A 17,294-nucleotide genomic window follows, 5' to 3' on the forward strand; every position below is an offset into this window, starting at 1 on the left:
TGCCCTATCAGCCAATCCTAACTTTGTACAGCAGCTGTCAGGACTTTAAATAGTGACACGGTCACACAAAGAATAAGCCGCATGAATAAAACCCCATATCACAAGCTAACGTGCCTCCCCCATCCCCCCCAATACAGTACAAGGAAGCAAAAGGCAGCTGTGTTACGTTTATTTTGGTGGCCAGGTTCCTAATTAGAAAAACCCCTTTCAAACAGAGATCCGTGTTCGCTTTTGCAAGATGTGATGATTCCTTTGCAACGCTGTCGCCGCAAAATGAAACAGGACGCCGGTGTCATGTGAAATTTAGCCTGGCATCAGCTTTCCATGTCAAAGTGGACTTCCTAAGACACTCGGAATTTAAATCTTGGGCAGTTAGTTATACTTAGTAGAACTCCAAGGATGTACACTTCATGCCCCCGAGGAAGTGAGGTCTGGCTCACAGAATGCAGGACTAAATGTCGTTCGCCTGCAAGACCGAGCTCTTCCACCAAGCTGATGGTTGAGGCCAGCACCGCTGACATCTTATTATTCAATTTATAGCCTACCTTATTCCAAAGCTCAAGGCGAGTTACAGAAAATTCGTACCTGCAATATAAAACCCCTCCCCTAAAAACATCAAGTTAGCGAAGTTTGTTTATTTGTTTATATTTTCAATTTATTTCCCGCCACTTCTGAGGCTGGCTCATGGCGGGTTGCAAGTCTCATAAACCTCCATTAAAACCCCCACTAAAAGACATAAAAACCCCAACACAGCGGAAAAATCCCCAGCCAACCCCCACTAACCAGAGGGGTGAGGAAGGGGGTCAGAAATCGATACACTGCTCATACCCAAGGGGGGGGGGGCGTCGATCTACCTCTCCAATCCTAGCCTCAACCATAGACCTGGCGGAAGAGCTCTGTTTTGCAGGCCCTGCAAAACGTTCCCTCCACAGGCAACCACCAGGGGATCTGCTGGATGATATGGTGTAGCCCAGGGGTAAAACTGCGGCCCTCCAGATGTCCATGGACTACAATTCCCAGGAGTCCCTGCCAGCTTTCGCTGGCAGGGGCTCCTGGGAATTGTAGTCCATGGACATCTGGAGGGCCGCAGTTAGACTACCCCTGGTGTAGCCTCAGGGCCTCCCCCCATTCCTGTTCCCCCTTCCCCTGTCCTTCCCCATATGGGGCTAGGGTTCTAATGTATAATTTTATGCTAATTTAACTGTATTTTAAATCCTACTGACTTTCCCTGCAATTGTATGTTTCTGGCTTTTATATTGCCTGGCTTATTTATGCCATGCTGCACGCCTCCCCGAACCATCCATTTTCGGTAGAGAAGTTTCAGAATAAATAAATAAAATAAATTCATTTATTTATAATTAGATTTTTATACCACCCCTCTTGGAGGACAGTCTTGCGGTGGTGTACAACAGATAAACACATTGATTACCATATACACTTATACCGTTTCAAAATATAATTGTTAAAATGTCCAATCTAGCCCCGATAACGTTCCAAATCTGGTCAGCTGTTAATCATTCAGGTAGGAGACAATATAGACGGGTGACGGGGGGTGGCCCAACCCATTGTTTATTTGTGGATTCCTCGATTATCTTATGAGATGGTCACTGGGCTTTAAGTATATGAACAAACCTTAAAGCAGGGGTAGTCAAACTGTGGCCCTCCAGATGTCCATGGACTACAATTCCCATGAGCTCCACAGTTTGACTACCCCTGCCTTAAAGTGTCTCCTAACTGGTGATGTCTTATTAACTAATCAGCACTTATGCTTCTTGGCTTACTGTGTTATATGGAGATATAACAAAGACTTAACAATCCAGTTTTATGGCCAAGTAGTGTGCCATCAAATGTGTTCAAGAATTCATTTTTCTTGGATCACAAATGGATGTGAATGGCAATTGCAGTATGGAAATAAAATGTTGGATTCCTCTGGATCACTCAGCAATGACAAGCTTGAACCAAACATGGAAAAGCAAGGACATAAGCCTGACTACCAAATGCAGGTTAGTTAGATCCATCATATTTCCAATAACTACTTATGGCTGTGAAAGTTGGACAATAAAAAAATCGGACAAGAGAAAAACCGATTCCTTTGGACTCTGGTGTTGGAGAAGGCTTCTGAGGATTCCATGGTCAGCAGAAGTCACAAACAAGGAAATACTACAGCACATAAAGTCTGATCTTTCCTGGTAGGCAAAATCATGAAACTCCAGCTCACTTACTTTGGCCACATGATGCAATCCAACTCAGTGGAGAAAGCAATTATGCTAGGATTGCTGAGTGGAAACAGGAAACCAGACTGACAAAGGGCACAGTGGTTGGACAAGATCAGAATGAACACCAGCCCGAACACTGCATGGCTGAGGGAGACAGTGTGAGATCAAGGATCATAGCGGCAGCTGAGCCATAAGATCACCACAGGTAGGACACGACTGAATGGCTGACGACAACAGTGTGCCATCTCAGATGATTCCGATCTTGTCAGATCTTCAAAGCCAAGCAGGGTTGTTCCTTGTTAGCATTTAGATTGAAGTCCACCAAGGAAGTCCAGACTCAGGGTTGCTATGCAGCGGCAGGCAATGGCAAGCCATCTTTGTTGGCCTTTTCCCTTGAAAACCGGACCAGGGAGGGGTATCTATGAGTCAGCATTGACTTGACTTGACCACACTTTCTCCCATCACCACACCAGTGTGTCACCTTGATCAGCTGCCAAAGTCAACATCTCCAAGAGGGCTTTACTTGTGTGATTTTCCATTAAGCCAACCTCCAGAAGAAGATAAAAGACCCTTGCAGTGGGTATATAGTGTCTTTTTATGCTCACACACTGTTTAAGTATCTCCTTGCAGCTTGGGATCCATTGTACTGAATGGATGTCAGATTCCTCGCTATGTTTTCTGGTTGCACTTCAGGACCAAACAAGTCCAAATTCATACCCAGTGCAAATTTGACACCTCTTTCGCAATGGTTGCCCAGACCAGCAAAAATGCTGGCAGTTTCTTTGGGTCAGGCACACCAGATGGATACATTTCCTGTGATAATTGTGCCCGAGAGAATGGATGGGAACAGCTAAACAATGGCTGGCAGCAAACAAAATTGTTGCTTTGGTACAAAGTAAATTTTTGTTAGAACAAGAGCAGCAGCTTAAAATAAAAGTCAGCAGTTCCTATGATTCTGTTTTTATTATTTTAACACAAGATTCTCTCTTGGAACCTTTGTTAATGTAGGCATGTTTGCGCGTGGGCATGGTTTCTGCTGGGATCGGAAATCATCTCTAACAATTAGCACAAATCTACCCAACATTTGAAGAATAACCCGTACTTGAAAATTAGGACTCAAAATGAAGTGCAAAAAAATAGGTTACCAGCTCAAAGCGTGTATTAACTTCTTGCTTGGTGCTGGAGGTCATAGAGGACGTTCATATAACTTATTTTAAAAGGAAGTCTCAGAAATACTGCCCCAAGTTTAACAGACCAAACACCATAAAAAGCACCCATGAAGTCAACAAGATAAGCATAGCACTGACCTACAAAAGAATACAACATTCAGGTATAAGGTAATTTTTTTTTACCTATTGATGCACCTACAGCACAAGGTGGAGGTAAGGAAAAGTGCACCACACCTACAGCACCCAAAGCTAGCAAGGATCATGATTATGAAAGCATTTAATGCCCAGGAGATCAGGGCATTTATGGATGCCAGCTATAATCGGCACTGATGCCACCTGTAGTTATACCCTCCCTCCTTTCCCCTTGTTAAATGTTGCCATTCTCTCCCTCACCATTTCCTGCTGACCCACACACTGAGGTGTGCCCAGGAAGCATAATTGCAATGCAAACCATAAATGTGCAGTTACGGCTTTCCTAACAGACAACTACCAACCCATGATGGTTTGTTAGGAAAAGAGGAATCAAGATTGTCTCCAAGCAGGGAAGGAGTGTATTGTTTTAGGTCAGAACAGATGATATGTGTGAGTCACGCTACAAAAAGAAGACAAGCGCTCGGATCCAGCCATGTACAAAGAGAAATATAAAAGGACTTAGCACAGTTGTTTGTACACAAACATCAACAACACCTAATACTTCTCAGTAGGTTGGACTACCACAATGTGCTCTAAATGGGGCCATCCTTGAAGAGCATGTGGAAACTTCAATGGGTGTGAAATGCATGACTGGAATGGGTATTACTACAATCAAGAACACCTTTAATGGGTCACTATTTGTTTCCAGGCTCAATTCAGGTGCCAGTGCTCACCTTTAAAGCTCTATATGATTTGGGACCAACAGACCTGAAGGAGTGCTGACCTCCTTGTGAACGCACCTATTCACTATGATCATTTCTGGAGGCCGCACTTCTGAGCTTAGATGGGTGGCAACCTGAGAAGGGGCTTCTTGGCTATGGTACCAGACCTCCAGAACTCTCTTCCCAAGGAGATTCATCTGTCCCCTTCTGCTGCCATCGTCTCCCAGCAAGTGAAGAGTTGTTGTTTGTTTGAGCTGGCATTCCATCTCCTTCCTGACCAACATTGCAATGGTTTTGATAATTTTCTATGCATGTTTTAGCTTGGCTTTGAATTGTTTTAATGATGTGTTTTTGTTTGGCTTGAATGGCTTTTACGATGCAACTTATGGTGCATGCTTTTAATGATAGCCACCTTGGTGGCCCTGATGAGGGCTAGTAAATATTACAGTGCCCAGTAGCTGTTTGCAGAAGATCTTGTGCAACTGGAAACACAAGTGAGAGCCAGCTTGGTGTAGTGGTTAGGAATGTGGGCTTCTAATCTGGCAAGCCAGGTTCGATTCTGCACTCCCCCACATGCAGCCAGCTGGGTGACCTTGGGCTCGCCACGGCACTGATAAAGTTGTTCTGACCGAGCAGTGATATCAGGGCTCTCTCGGCCTCACCCACCTCACAGGGTGTCTGCTGTGGGGAGAGGAAAGGGAAGGCAACTGTAAGCCACTCTGAGCTTCCTTCGGGTAGAGAAAAGCAGCATATAAGAACGAACTCTTCTTCAAGTGAGGATACAACAAATTCCACTTAGCACAAACTGCTATGATAGTTTGCTTCTAGTACCTTGTCTAGGAGCACACCTCCAATACAAGCAAATGCCTGAGACTCGATCTGACCCAAGGTATAAAAAGCAGCACCAAATAATTTCGGGGGGGGGGGGCAGCTGACTTAAAAAAAAAACCCCAAGCCTCTCTACAGCATCTTTCCCATTGGCAGGATGTTCCTGGTCTAAAGCAGAACCTTTGGTTCTTTGGCGCCTGGCCCACTTGATTGGCTTCAGCAGCTGGGCTTTGCTTCGCACCCATCACCAAATGCCTGCGGAATTTCCATGAGGAGGAACAGGTGTAGATCCCCCAGCACCTGCTGGGTCAAATTTCAATTCCATGCTATCCGGGGAAAATAAATCACTCCTTTTTTTTGAAAAGGGGCACAGGGATCTTATCCCTTTTACATTTGTTCTACTGCAGCAGGGCACCATAGGAAAGCCAGAGTTCCCCGCTGCAACAAAAATAGCTTTGTCCAGATTTCCCAAAGTGCTGGCTCACATGGCAAAATCCAGAGCCACCTGTGCAAATTCCTGCCCCAGCAGATGTGGGACCCCATTATCAACTCCCACTTAACTGGGTCTGCAGCAAGCCGGGTGAAAAATGAGGGCTATTATACACTCAACGGACTTATTTTCAGAACTTTCTGCTCCCAAGAATCCTTTCCACACTGACACTCCACATTGCTAAGAAATCTCTGCAGACTCCAGGCATATTGTCAGTTCATGCTAATTAGTCTTATTATTGCCCTATGATTTGGGACCAATAGATCATACATACTGTGGAAGAGCCAGACTTGACCTGTTCTGAGGCAGCATCACTGGCTTCTGGTTGCATTCCAGATTCACTTTAAGGCCATACGCGGCCAGGGCCCAGCATATCTGAGGGACCGCTTAACTGACTATGCTCCCCCAAAGGACATTATGATCATCCATCCAGTACAAATAAATTGGTGATCCCTTGGCCCAATAGAAGTAGGGCTGGCCTCAACCAGGGCCAGGGCATTTTCAGCCCAGGTCCCAACCGGGTGGAATGAGCTCCTGGGAGAGCTAAGGACTCTGAAGGAACTGAGCCACTTCCGCAGGGCCTGTAAGATGGAGATTTCCTGCCAGGCACTTGACTGGGGCCAATGAACACTCGGATGGTTAATTAACACCCCCTTCCCCCAGTAAACTGAGATGCTCTGGGGTTGCCACACAGTGGATAGGATTGGTTTATTGTGTTTTTAACTGCTGTTTTATGTATTCTTTATAGAATATATAATATGTTGTAAGCCACCCTGAGGTGGCGTTGCTAGAAGGGGTGGCGTATAAATGGAAAAATAAAAAATAAATACCCCACCTTTCTCCCTAACGTGTACCCAGAGGAGTTTACATCATTCTCCTTTCCTCCATTCCTCCTTTCCACAATCCTGTGAGGTAGGTCTGGCTGACAACGTGTGAATGGTCCAAGGTCACCCAGCAAGTCAAACCTACATCACTAGAATATTTCTATGAGTTTCCAACAATGCCCTCTCAGAATACAAGCACTGTTCCCACAGGTGTTTTGCTATGTACATTGTATGTGTTTTATTCCTGTGTTTTGATGTGGAGTTTTATATGTGCACATTCATTTAATTTAAAATGCAGAGAAGGGGAGGGGGTGCTGGACAAGTGACTTAAGTGTGTCATGACTGAATGGTAGCTGCAGCCTAGGGTGGAATGGATGGCTTGGAAGAGAGACCTTGTCCAGAGTGTGTTTGGGAAGGGATTCAGTGTGGTGCTGTAGCATATGAGAGAAATATGTGTTCTTTGTGGGCCATATTAGCCTAAGTAGCAAGTGAGAAAACAAAGCTTTGTAGCTAGCTCTATTTAAGGAACTTTAGAGAAAGAAGAACCATGCCTATCTGAGACTATTAGGCTTATGTGCCTGCCTTACTCTTATGAACTTTACTTTATTATTTATTACTTTATTCTTATGAAAGTCAGGGTCTAATAAATGAAAAATTACATAACTTTTGTGTTGCCAGTTTTGGAAAGGTTAAATAGGCTCCCCCAAATCTAGCGGTATTGAGAATGTAAGACTAAAACTATCAAAAGTTCTAATATTTGAGTTCATGTTGATTTACATTTGCAAAGCGACCAGAATACTTCAACTTTCTTGGCTTGAATAAAAGGTTTCAAGATTATACGGGCATTGGCAACACTATTCAAAACCTTCCAACTAGCAGCTGTTCTGGCCAACACACCTGTCTTTAAAAATGTGACAGCCACACTCCAGAAGACCCAAGTTTATTACTGAATTCAAAAAAGCCCAATAGAAGGTCCCTTTATTTTAATCAAGTTACCCAGTAAGGAAATAACTGTTGGATCTGATCAAGCACCCTCTTTTTTTTTTTTTAAGAAAATCATATCCCTTCTCAAATAGTAACAAGCTGCATTTTTCCTGTTCGGTTGCCGTCTGTATTGATGATTGTGGTTATTTCATTTTCTTCAGTGATTTAATTGGTCATTGTTTTAATCCTATTTCTTCTCAGGAAGCTTATATGCAGAGGCTTTAATGCAACAGTTCTCTCCCAGCAAATCATACCCAGAGGTATACTGCCCCTGAATATGGAGGTTTCATTTAGCTATCATGGTTCACAGCTGTTGGGGGGGGGGTTCAACATAAGCATATATGATCACTTAAAAATAATTTTTAAAGGTGAGGGATTGTTTTATGTGCTCTATTGCTGGGGTTTAAGTATTAAGCCAGCTTGGTGTAGTGGTTAGGTGTGCAGTCTTCTAATCTGGTGAGTCGGGTTCGATTCTGTGCTCCCCTACATGCAACCAGCTGGCCTTGGTGGCCTTGGGCTTGCCACAGCATTGATAAAGCTGTTCTGACCGAGCAGTGATATCAGGGCTCTCTCAGCCTCACCTCCCTCACTGGGTGTCTGTTGTAGGGACAGGAAAGGGAAGGCAATTGTAAGCCACTTTGAGTCTCCTTTGTGTAGAGAAAGCAGCATATAAGAACCAACTCTTCTTCTAACCTGCCACAAGCCAGCCTGAAAACTGGATGTTGCGGGTAATAAACCAATAAACAAACAAATAATCCCTGATTTTTAAAAAAAATATTAAAATCTATCTATCTATCTATCTATCTATCTAAATTAATAGAGTCCCATTCAATTGGCAGAGCACTTTTGGGGCCATCAAGAAACCCCAGGGTATCACGAAACCCCTGTTGAGAAAGCCTGGCGTAGCCTATAAAATATACATGACACCTGCAAGATGGAGCAAAATGGGTAAATGGGATTACAGCCGCAGGGATTCGCATGTGCAATCCTACTGGCATCCAAGCAAGCAAATACCGCAACACTGGATTGAAAGCCAAGCTACATCTGCAGATTGCTCAAGCAAAGCTTTGCGTTCAGTGCCTGTTCACCGCCAGATTAAGGAGGCATTGTGCAAGCAGATACAAGAGTTAGCTATAAAACCAAATGCCACAAGAAATTTAATCTCAGGCATTTCGAGTACCTGCTCTTTAATCATGTTGCTAATTATAAGTGCCTCTACTTGCAACACCTAGGCATTGTTTGGTCACGTATCTAGATATTTTTTTATTCTGCCTCTCCAGGATTCTACTCAAGGCAGTTTATGAAACAAAAAATAATAAAAACAAACCATTAAAAGTTATTAAAATCCAGCTGTTAAAAACCAATCCAAGCATGAAAACAGACTGCAAAAACAGACCTCTGACAGCTTAAGACCAGTTTGAAAACAGCATAACATTTGCAAAGGGTCGAAAGCGGTTCTCCATCCACCCCATCCCTCTGCTCCAGCAGAGGCTGCCACCCTACACAGTTGCCATTCAGGATGGCATTTTAGAAAACAAGCCTAGGACCCTGCTGAAAGGCATGAGGCCAGCAGATTCAGGTCATGACAACAGAGCAGGACTCATCAGGTTCTATGCTAATTGGTGAATTATCATCACGTCAGTTGCCGAATCTTCTGGCCTGATCATCTTTACTTTCAAATCCATGTGGCCAGCTACAGGCTTATTTCTGAATTCTTCCTTTCTCCAGGGTTTGTGTGTGTGTGTGTGAGAGAGAGGAACTTCCTCATTCTCCCTCCCAAAATGAAGAAAACAGCACCCTGCAGAAGAGGGTGTCCTATACAATAGCAACCTCTGTCTCTTACAAAATGCAACTACAAAAGATTTTTCGGCCTTAGTGCTGCACCTTGGTTTTATGCAGGAAATGCAAATGTTATGATTGTAGCTGTGTTCTAGAGGAGCTTCCTTTGAAAGGGGAAACAACACGGGCAAAGTGGCCAGGGATTCTGGTTTCAGGGGAGGCATCATCTGGACTTGGAATTGGGGTCACTGTGGGTAGGCAGGTAGTTGTGAATCTCCTGCATTTTGCAGGGGGTTGGATTAGATGACCCTGGAGGTTGCCTTCCAATTCTATGATTCTACGATTTTAATATGCACCCAGGAACCGTGACCCACATGCTCTGAACCTATTTCAGAAGATACCATTAAATGCCAAGCAACTGTGCTTCTTTGCAAAGTGTGGTGCAAGATTTTCCACAAATGCCTAAAGTCGGATGAAGGATTCCATGTGTTGTTTTTCATAACACACACTTATCATCCAGTTTACACACACACACACACACCGCACAATGCAGGCAGTTCAGAATTACCTCTTCCCGACTTACCCAGTCACTCACTCAGCAACCCCTGCCTGACACCAAAGTCCCCAGTCCCCTTTGATTAACAGCCCACTCTCACAAACTCCCAACTGAGAAACAAGTTCTGCTATGTCCACAGGGAGTTTCTTCCATAATGCAGTGTGCAGGAGCCTTCCGACCTTCAGGAAATCACAGAACAAACCCGCTGCTTCATGGAGGAACAGCTGGATAAGGATTTGTCCAGCCGCTGCTTGAAGACTGCCAGTGAGGGGGAGCTCACCACCTCCTTAGGCAGCCTATTCCACTGCTGAACTACTTGGGACTGTGAACATTCTTCCTGATATCTAGCCAGTATTCTTTCCCACATAGTTTAAACCAGGGGTAGTCAAACTGCGGCCCTCCAGATGTCCATGGGCTACAATTCCCATGAGCCCCTGCCAGCGAACAGGGAATTGTAGTCTATGGACATCTGGAGGGCCGCAGTTTGACTACCCCTGGTTTAAACCCATTACTGCGGATCCTCTCCTCTGATGTCAACAGGAACCTTTCCCTTTCCAGGAATTGATGGAAATCGGCACCACCACCTTATATATGAAGACTGGCTATTATTTTCTGGTTAGTCCAGATAAATCTACTTTGATTTGATACTCAAATCTTTTTTGTTCATTCAGAGCAGAGTGTTAGGACAAAGGTTCCTCCTGATGCTTGCAAATGAAGCCTATAATTTAACAGTAATCTGTAAACCGCTCTACCGTGGGAGCGGTAGAAATAAAACAGTAAGGGCATTGTGGGCGGAGAAAGGGGCGGGGTGAGTCCGTGATAAAAACTCGTGAAGCGGCTCCCAATTGGCTCCTCCGAGTCTCAGTCTGGGGAGAGCACGGGGGGGGGGGGTTGTGGCTGGTGCAGGCTTCAGCACGGGGCTCGGTGCAGGCCTGTCGCATTCCAGATGCAGGTGCTACAATAGCTAGAGTGTGAGATCAGAACCAGGAAGATCTGGGATCAAATGCTGAACCCCAACCCCCCCCCCCCCCCCCGCGGTTAGCTAGATTATCTTGGGCCAGTTTTTCTCAGCCTAACCTATTTACATGTCTCCCTGACTTTCTTCTTACAGTCACTGCTACAGATCAAGAATATGTGCAACAAGTTAGGAAATAGCTGCATATGATTTTAATGCCACAACACTGAAGAAGAGTTGGTTCTCATATGACACTTTTCTCTACCCAAAGGAGTCGCAAAGCAGCTTACAGTCGCCTTCCCTTTCCTCTCCCCACAACAGACACCCTGTGAGGTGGGTGAGGCTGAGAGAGCCCTGATATTACTGCTTGGTCAGAACAGTTTTATCAGTGCTATTATTATTATTATTATTTAATTTTTAGACCGCCCTTCTCCAAATAGGTCTCAGGGCGGTTTACAACATAAATAGTTAAAACACAATAAAATCCCCATAAAAACCCCAATTAACATCAGCAAAAGTTACATATAACATATAGCGGCGGTGGTCACAATTCTGATCTAGTTCAGCCTGGTGGAGAGAATAATATTCAGAAGAGGGTGGCACCAATACAATAGATCTAACAATGATCTCGATGTTAGAGATCTCAATATTGGCGAGCCCAAGGTCACCCAGCTGGCTGCATGTGGGGGAGCGTGGAATCAAACCCGGCTTGCCAGATTAGAAGTCTGCACTCCTAACCACTACACCAAACTGGCTCTCTGAAGACAATGGATTAGTCATGGCTATAAGCTATGGCGCAGTAGGAGAGCATCTGCTCAGCCTGCCCAGCATCCCGTGTTAAAAAATGAATCAGATATCAGGTGAAGTCAAAGTCCTCTGCCTGAAACCCAGGAGAGCTGCTGCCAGTCACAGTAGCCAATACTGACCTTCATGGTCTAACTGAAGAAGGAAGTTTCATGTACTCACAGGAATACAAGAACTGGGACTTGTTAGTTTTTATAAGATTTTGCCTGGAATATGCAGGAATGGAAAATGTAGCCCTGATACAATTCTGTTGGCTCCCCCACTTGCTCCATTGCGGTCTTTTCAAAAGGCAACGTTTGAAGAAAACAAAATTTTGCACCACGAATTTAGGACCATTCCTGGCAAGTCGGCACATCATCTTTGGTTTTGGAACCCGGAAGAGGAGGTCTCCCAAGTGCCTCCACCTGAAAAACAAAACAAGGACAGGCAGTTATGACTGGCGTGGGGATATTCAGAACATAGTTTTGCTAAAAAGTTTTGAAAACCGCAGGGCTGGATCCTGCCAGCTTTTTCATTCCGTTTCAGCCCATTCCCATTTTGCACTCCAGCCCCCACTGCACCAATCTCACCTTCGTGCAGGTCCCGTGAGGCCCAGCACAGCTCTTTTGGAAGGCAAAGGGGAGCCCTCCTCCTTCCTTTTTCATCAGTGGATCCAGCCCAGGGTCAGATCTGTTGCAGCTTTCAGTGTCTGGCAACAGCTCTCTGATTGCCAAACAATATCGCACTGCAGAGTTGTTCTGACTGTTGATGGATGGATAATGACACTGGGATGATCATTACCTCCGTGGCAACAGTTCAGGGAGTGTCGGAGAGATATTGCACATGGAGCTGCTGATGCTTTCTACAGGCCTGCCTCGGCTCTCTCCGTCCATTGCTCTTTCTGCAAGCCCAACTGTCCCCGAGTACAAACACAACTCAGGGCACTTCCAGGGCTGCAGATTTCCTGGGAAGCACTAAAAGACTAGAGCGTTCTATACACAGCAGCCTATGTACAGAGCTGCAACACACAGGGTCTTCTTGAGAGAGATACATCATTACTGTGCAAAATAAAATGTCATCCCCTTAAGGCAGGGATAGTCAAACGGGGGCCCTCCAGATTTCCATGGACTACAATTCCCAGAAGCCCCTGCCAGCGAATGCTGGCAGGGGCTTCTGGGAATTGTAGTCCATGGACATCTGGAGGGCCGCAGTTTGACTACCCCTGCCTTAAGCCCACTGAATTTGATCAGCTTGTAAGGGTAGAACTCTGATCAAACCGGCACTATAGATGTGTTGTTCAACAAGATGCTGTTTTTGAAACAAACCACAACAAGTATTTATCCTGCTAGAGCGTGAGGCCCCCAACCATTTTGAGTCCTGCAGGGATCCTTGAAATTCTGACAAGTGTGGTGGAGCAGCCACAAAATGGTGGAGGTGAGTAACAAAGAGTAAAGTAACACATCCTTTCCTTACATTCCACCGAAGCATTCAATTTACAAACCATTCTTTGTCTAAATCAGTGTATTCAAGTCCATGTTGCTCTTACAGAGACAATTTTGTAGCCTGGTTGCAAACTAGCGGTAGAAATTCTTAAGTTTCAGAGTCTCACCCCACAAGCCAAAAAGAGTACCCCAATCTGTGTCCACAGCACCAACGATCTGCTCCTAAAAGACCATGACTGCCTAGGCACTTTGCCTGCCACCTTTTGGCAACTAGGACCTGTGCTGGCCGAGCCACAACATCTCACTATTCCTGACTGAGAGTTGCTGTTGCATCAGTCTCAGAGGGTCTTCCACTTTGTGCTCAAATCCAGTAGGAGGCAGTGCTGTTGCATGCCCACCTTTGGCCTACTTATCCCTCAGTTAAGTGACCATCCTTGATGGCTGGGCTGAAGTGCCCCCTCTTGGTCAAGGGAAAAATCCCTCAAAACCACAGTTCCAGAGCTTTCTTTCCATTATGCTGCAATCATGCTGGCCCCAGGGGAGGAAGGCTGGTTAACAGCCTGCAATGTTGGCACACAGTGACTCCTACTGCTGCCTGGTGGCATGCACTGTCCCGCCCTCTTTGGCCCTGCTCCATTATCGTTTACGCCAGGGGCATCAGCACCCCTGCCTGCCATCACGCGGCTCTCATTCATCATTTTCTGCTTCCCCTCAAAAGCCGCAGGCCTATTCTTGGGGGGTGACCTGTCCTCCTGGTTGCCAGCAAGGCAGTCTCCACATTCACCCTCAACCCAGAGGCAACTGCTCATGCCTTAGGCTTGGTTCTTGCCTCCAAGCCAGGCACAACTCCCCTCCTCTTTCTCATTCCGAGAACACACGATTCCCTTGATGGTCGCTTGAGAAAGCAGGACAGAATGGGGGAAAGTCACTTGCCTGACATGCCACAGTGATATACAGAATAGCAAAATTCACTATTAATGGGCGACACCTGCCAGTAATAACTACGCACACTCAGTATGTGTGCACACTGCAATCAGCAACACAGAGAGAACAATGCAGTGTCCGTCAACACCTTTAAACTGGCCAGTGGAGAGATGATTGGCTGTGCAGTTTGGAAGACCTTACTTTTTCACTAGCTGCAACCATGCTGTGGCTGGCTCCGCCTCCTGCAGCAGCCATATTGTGGCAATTCTGAGATTGTGCCCACCACGTTACGTCAAGATTCCAAAGTTGCCCATAGACTCAAAAAGCTCAGGAACCCCTGCACTAAGTTAAGAATAAGACTGACTCCAGTAGTACTCTTGAGTATAAGCTTTCAAGATGAAAGGACCTTTGACTCATGAAAGCTTATTGCCCTCCCGCCTTCAAATCTTGTGTCTCCAAGGTACTACTGGATTCAAATCTAGCTCTTCTACTGCAGACCAGTATGGCTGCCCTCTGAAACTAAGTGAAAAGTAACAGAGAAAGTACACATGCAGGCCATGCACTAAACAGTAAAGCCACCAGAACATGCCTAGTAACAGAGTCAGCAAAGGAGACGTTTGGGCTCAGCCTGGGCCACTTATATAGAATTAAGGAAGCTCCCATAAACCCAAATCACTAAGGCAGAGATGCTTCCTGGAAAGAGGCATTCAGCCTCATTCCCTTCTGTTTGCTTTGATTATTGGAAAGCTTCAAGGTCAATATCATTTAACTTGATCTCTCCCACTCTAACAGATGTCTCTAAATCAGATCTCCAGGAAAACAAATGGTATTTGTTCATTCAATGTTCTTCCCATTGGAAGATTATTCTTCTCATTAGTTGGGACATGAAAGTTAATGATTGCTAAAAACAATAACCAGAGCGACATCTTTGATCCTTGTGCGAAAAGCCAGAGAACCCATCAGCTCATCTACTCCCCCAAATTAAAAACAGCACCATGTAGGTCTGGCTTATGAAGAGAAACTCTTTTTGGGACAGACTTCAGCATGGGTCATCCATAAGCTCGCTTTAATGAACTCACTCTCAGAGAAAGAACAGCCGTCCATAGCAATGTTCCAAGCCACTTGAGACCTTGTTGAGACTTTCTGCAGTTTAGATTCAAGACAAATCTACATTAGAAATGTTCTGCCTTCAGCTATCTTTGAAGTTTTTTGAGATCGCCAAATGTGTTTTTGTGCTTGTGACATAACATCTTAAATTGTATTCTTCTGCAGCACCTATGCCACAATAGATGCACGTGGAATTCTTCTCCATTAAAAGGAATTTTGTTGTCCAGAGAGGACTGAGCTTCTTGTTTCCTTTGTTCATTTCTTTCTTCTTTTCCAAATATCTGCCTATGTTATTCTTCAGAAAAACAACAAAATAAAAATAAGAAAGTCTCAGGTTAAATTAAAGCAAGTGATTTGCCATCATTGCAACATTATTTAACAGTCAATAAACATGGAAGAGTTAAAGAAATCAACAATTTAAGGGTGCTAAAGGGAAAAGACAAATCTGTTATCCTGTATCAGCAACAATTTGGGGAACACATTTTGAAAATCTCTCTCTATGAAAAACATAATCTTGAACCGGATTTAGACTTTGAAAACTTACAGTATTTGATGGACCCAGAAAAAATGTAGGTGATGAGCAAGTGGGTTTAAAGAAAGCACCACGCTTGTATAGATCTGCTTTACTTTGTTCTCTAGACAATAAGCAAATACACACAAGACATGCCCAGTTTCTTATATGCAGCCTTTATTTGATTTAGTGGCTGTCTTTGGTTCACTCCCTCATAAATGTTTGTGGAACATGCAAATGTTACATGCATCCAAAAAGACTCCTGAAACTAATTATGAACTTTAATTGTGGGAACTCAATGCATGTTAGAATAAACAGTGAAAGACAAATATTAAATCCTATACCAATAGAAAGGGGAGTTCATCAAAGATGTGTCCCTGCACCACATCTATTCAACTTATACCTAAATGACAGTGTTCCAAGTCTATAGTATATATCCACACATGCACTATGTGTGAACAATCAACCAGTACTTGCTATACTTTATACTGATGACCTTGGTTTGCTAATAAAATTAATGCACATTTAATTCCAACAAGCCAACATATTCAGATTTTTAGGAACCATATTCCAACACACCTGTCATGATCTAAGTTTATTGAATATCTTAAAAAGAAAGTTGACTTAACCCAATTGATATTAAAGATGTAAAGAGCCTAGTATATCCCAACATGGTACTGGCAGGAGATCATGGTAACTGTAATCGACAGCCATCTGGAGAGCCAGTTTGGCCACCCCTGCTCTAGGCACACAATGGATTTTGCTGCTGCCAAGTACAATAGGCAACACTGAGGGCCAAGAGTGCTGGGGGCAGAATGGCATCTTCGCCCAACAGCCAGTCCCTGAAATATTTTATGCAGAGATGCCAGGGAACGGACCTGCAACTATCTTATTGGCAAACCATGAGTCCCGCTGTGGAGCCAAAACCCAAGATTTAACCCAAGAAGCAAAGTACTGCAAAATAGCAATAGGGACAGCTGCGCAAGTACAATCAAGATGGGCCAAACAACTAGTTTCTTTTAATTATTTCCGTTCACAACAGGGAAAATGTCTGCCATTAATTACTAACCTTGACATTTTTATTTCTCCAAGACGGAGTACTTTTTAAAGGAAAGAATGATCATACTGAATAATCTGGATGCCTAATGAAGTGTGCATGCATTCAAACACGCACATCTTAAATAATTCTTTGTTGGTCTTAAAGGTGTTACTGGACTAAATTTCTGTTGTGCTATTTCAGACCAACACAACTGTCAAAGTTACAGGCACAGAATAATCAAATCTTCGTCAGAGTGCTTGCACTCGAAAGCTCACGCCTTGAATAAACCTTTGTTGGTCTTAAAGGTGCTCCTGGACTCTGATTTTATTGTGCTACTTCAGACCAACATGGCTACCCACGTGAATCAGGCACAGAATAAAATCAAGCAAATAATGATATTTATTTGACTCCTTTCACGCAATTCCCACTCACCTCTCCCAACTCCTTCTTCACGCGCTCCCTGGGAGCTCGACCACCACTACCCAGCCTTACGACAAACGCACCGGAAACGGAAAGAGACCTCCCAACTCGACGCTCTGGCCGCTCGTTCTCTCCATAGACACCAAAGAAGTCTCGCGGTTCTCTGGGCAAGGCGGCCACGACCTCCTCCGCTCCCGTGAGATTGATTGATCAAATGCTTTTCCAATCACAACAAGCGGCTGTTTTTTTTAAAAATGTCGCCCAGAAAGAAGCGACGCTCCTCCATAGGTCGGGATTTCAAAGGCGCTCCGAGGAGGCGCGCTGCGATTGGCTAGGGCGATAGGCGGTGTGGCCCAATGCGAGCTCAGCAGTTCTTGGGTTTTTTTGTCGCTATGTTGAAAAGTCCTCTGGTG

General features: G+C 44.6%; 1 long non-coding RNA gene and 1 other non-coding gene across 2 annotated transcripts; both read right to left on the reverse strand.

Annotated features, from left to right (window-relative positions):
• Positions 1-1,122: 1,122 nt before the first annotated feature.
• Positions 1,123-17,200, reverse strand: LOC143830717 (uncharacterized). Its single transcript, XR_013228578.1, has 3 exons — positions 16,894-17,200; positions 14,884-15,206; positions 1,123-11,863 (listed from the first exon to the last, which is right to left on the reverse strand). It is a non-coding gene; the product is annotated as an uncharacterized LOC143830717 (long non-coding RNA).
• Positions 12,127-12,400, reverse strand: LOC143831043 (small Cajal body-specific RNA 13). The gene has a single exon (XR_013228679.1).
• Positions 17,201-17,294: the final 94 nt, after the last annotated feature.

This window comes from Paroedura picta, chromosome 2 (assembly GCF_049243985.1).
Source record: "Paroedura picta isolate Pp20150507F chromosome 2, Ppicta_v3.0, whole genome shotgun sequence".
Taxonomy (NCBI): domain Eukaryota; kingdom Metazoa; phylum Chordata; class Lepidosauria; order Squamata; family Gekkonidae; genus Paroedura; species Paroedura picta.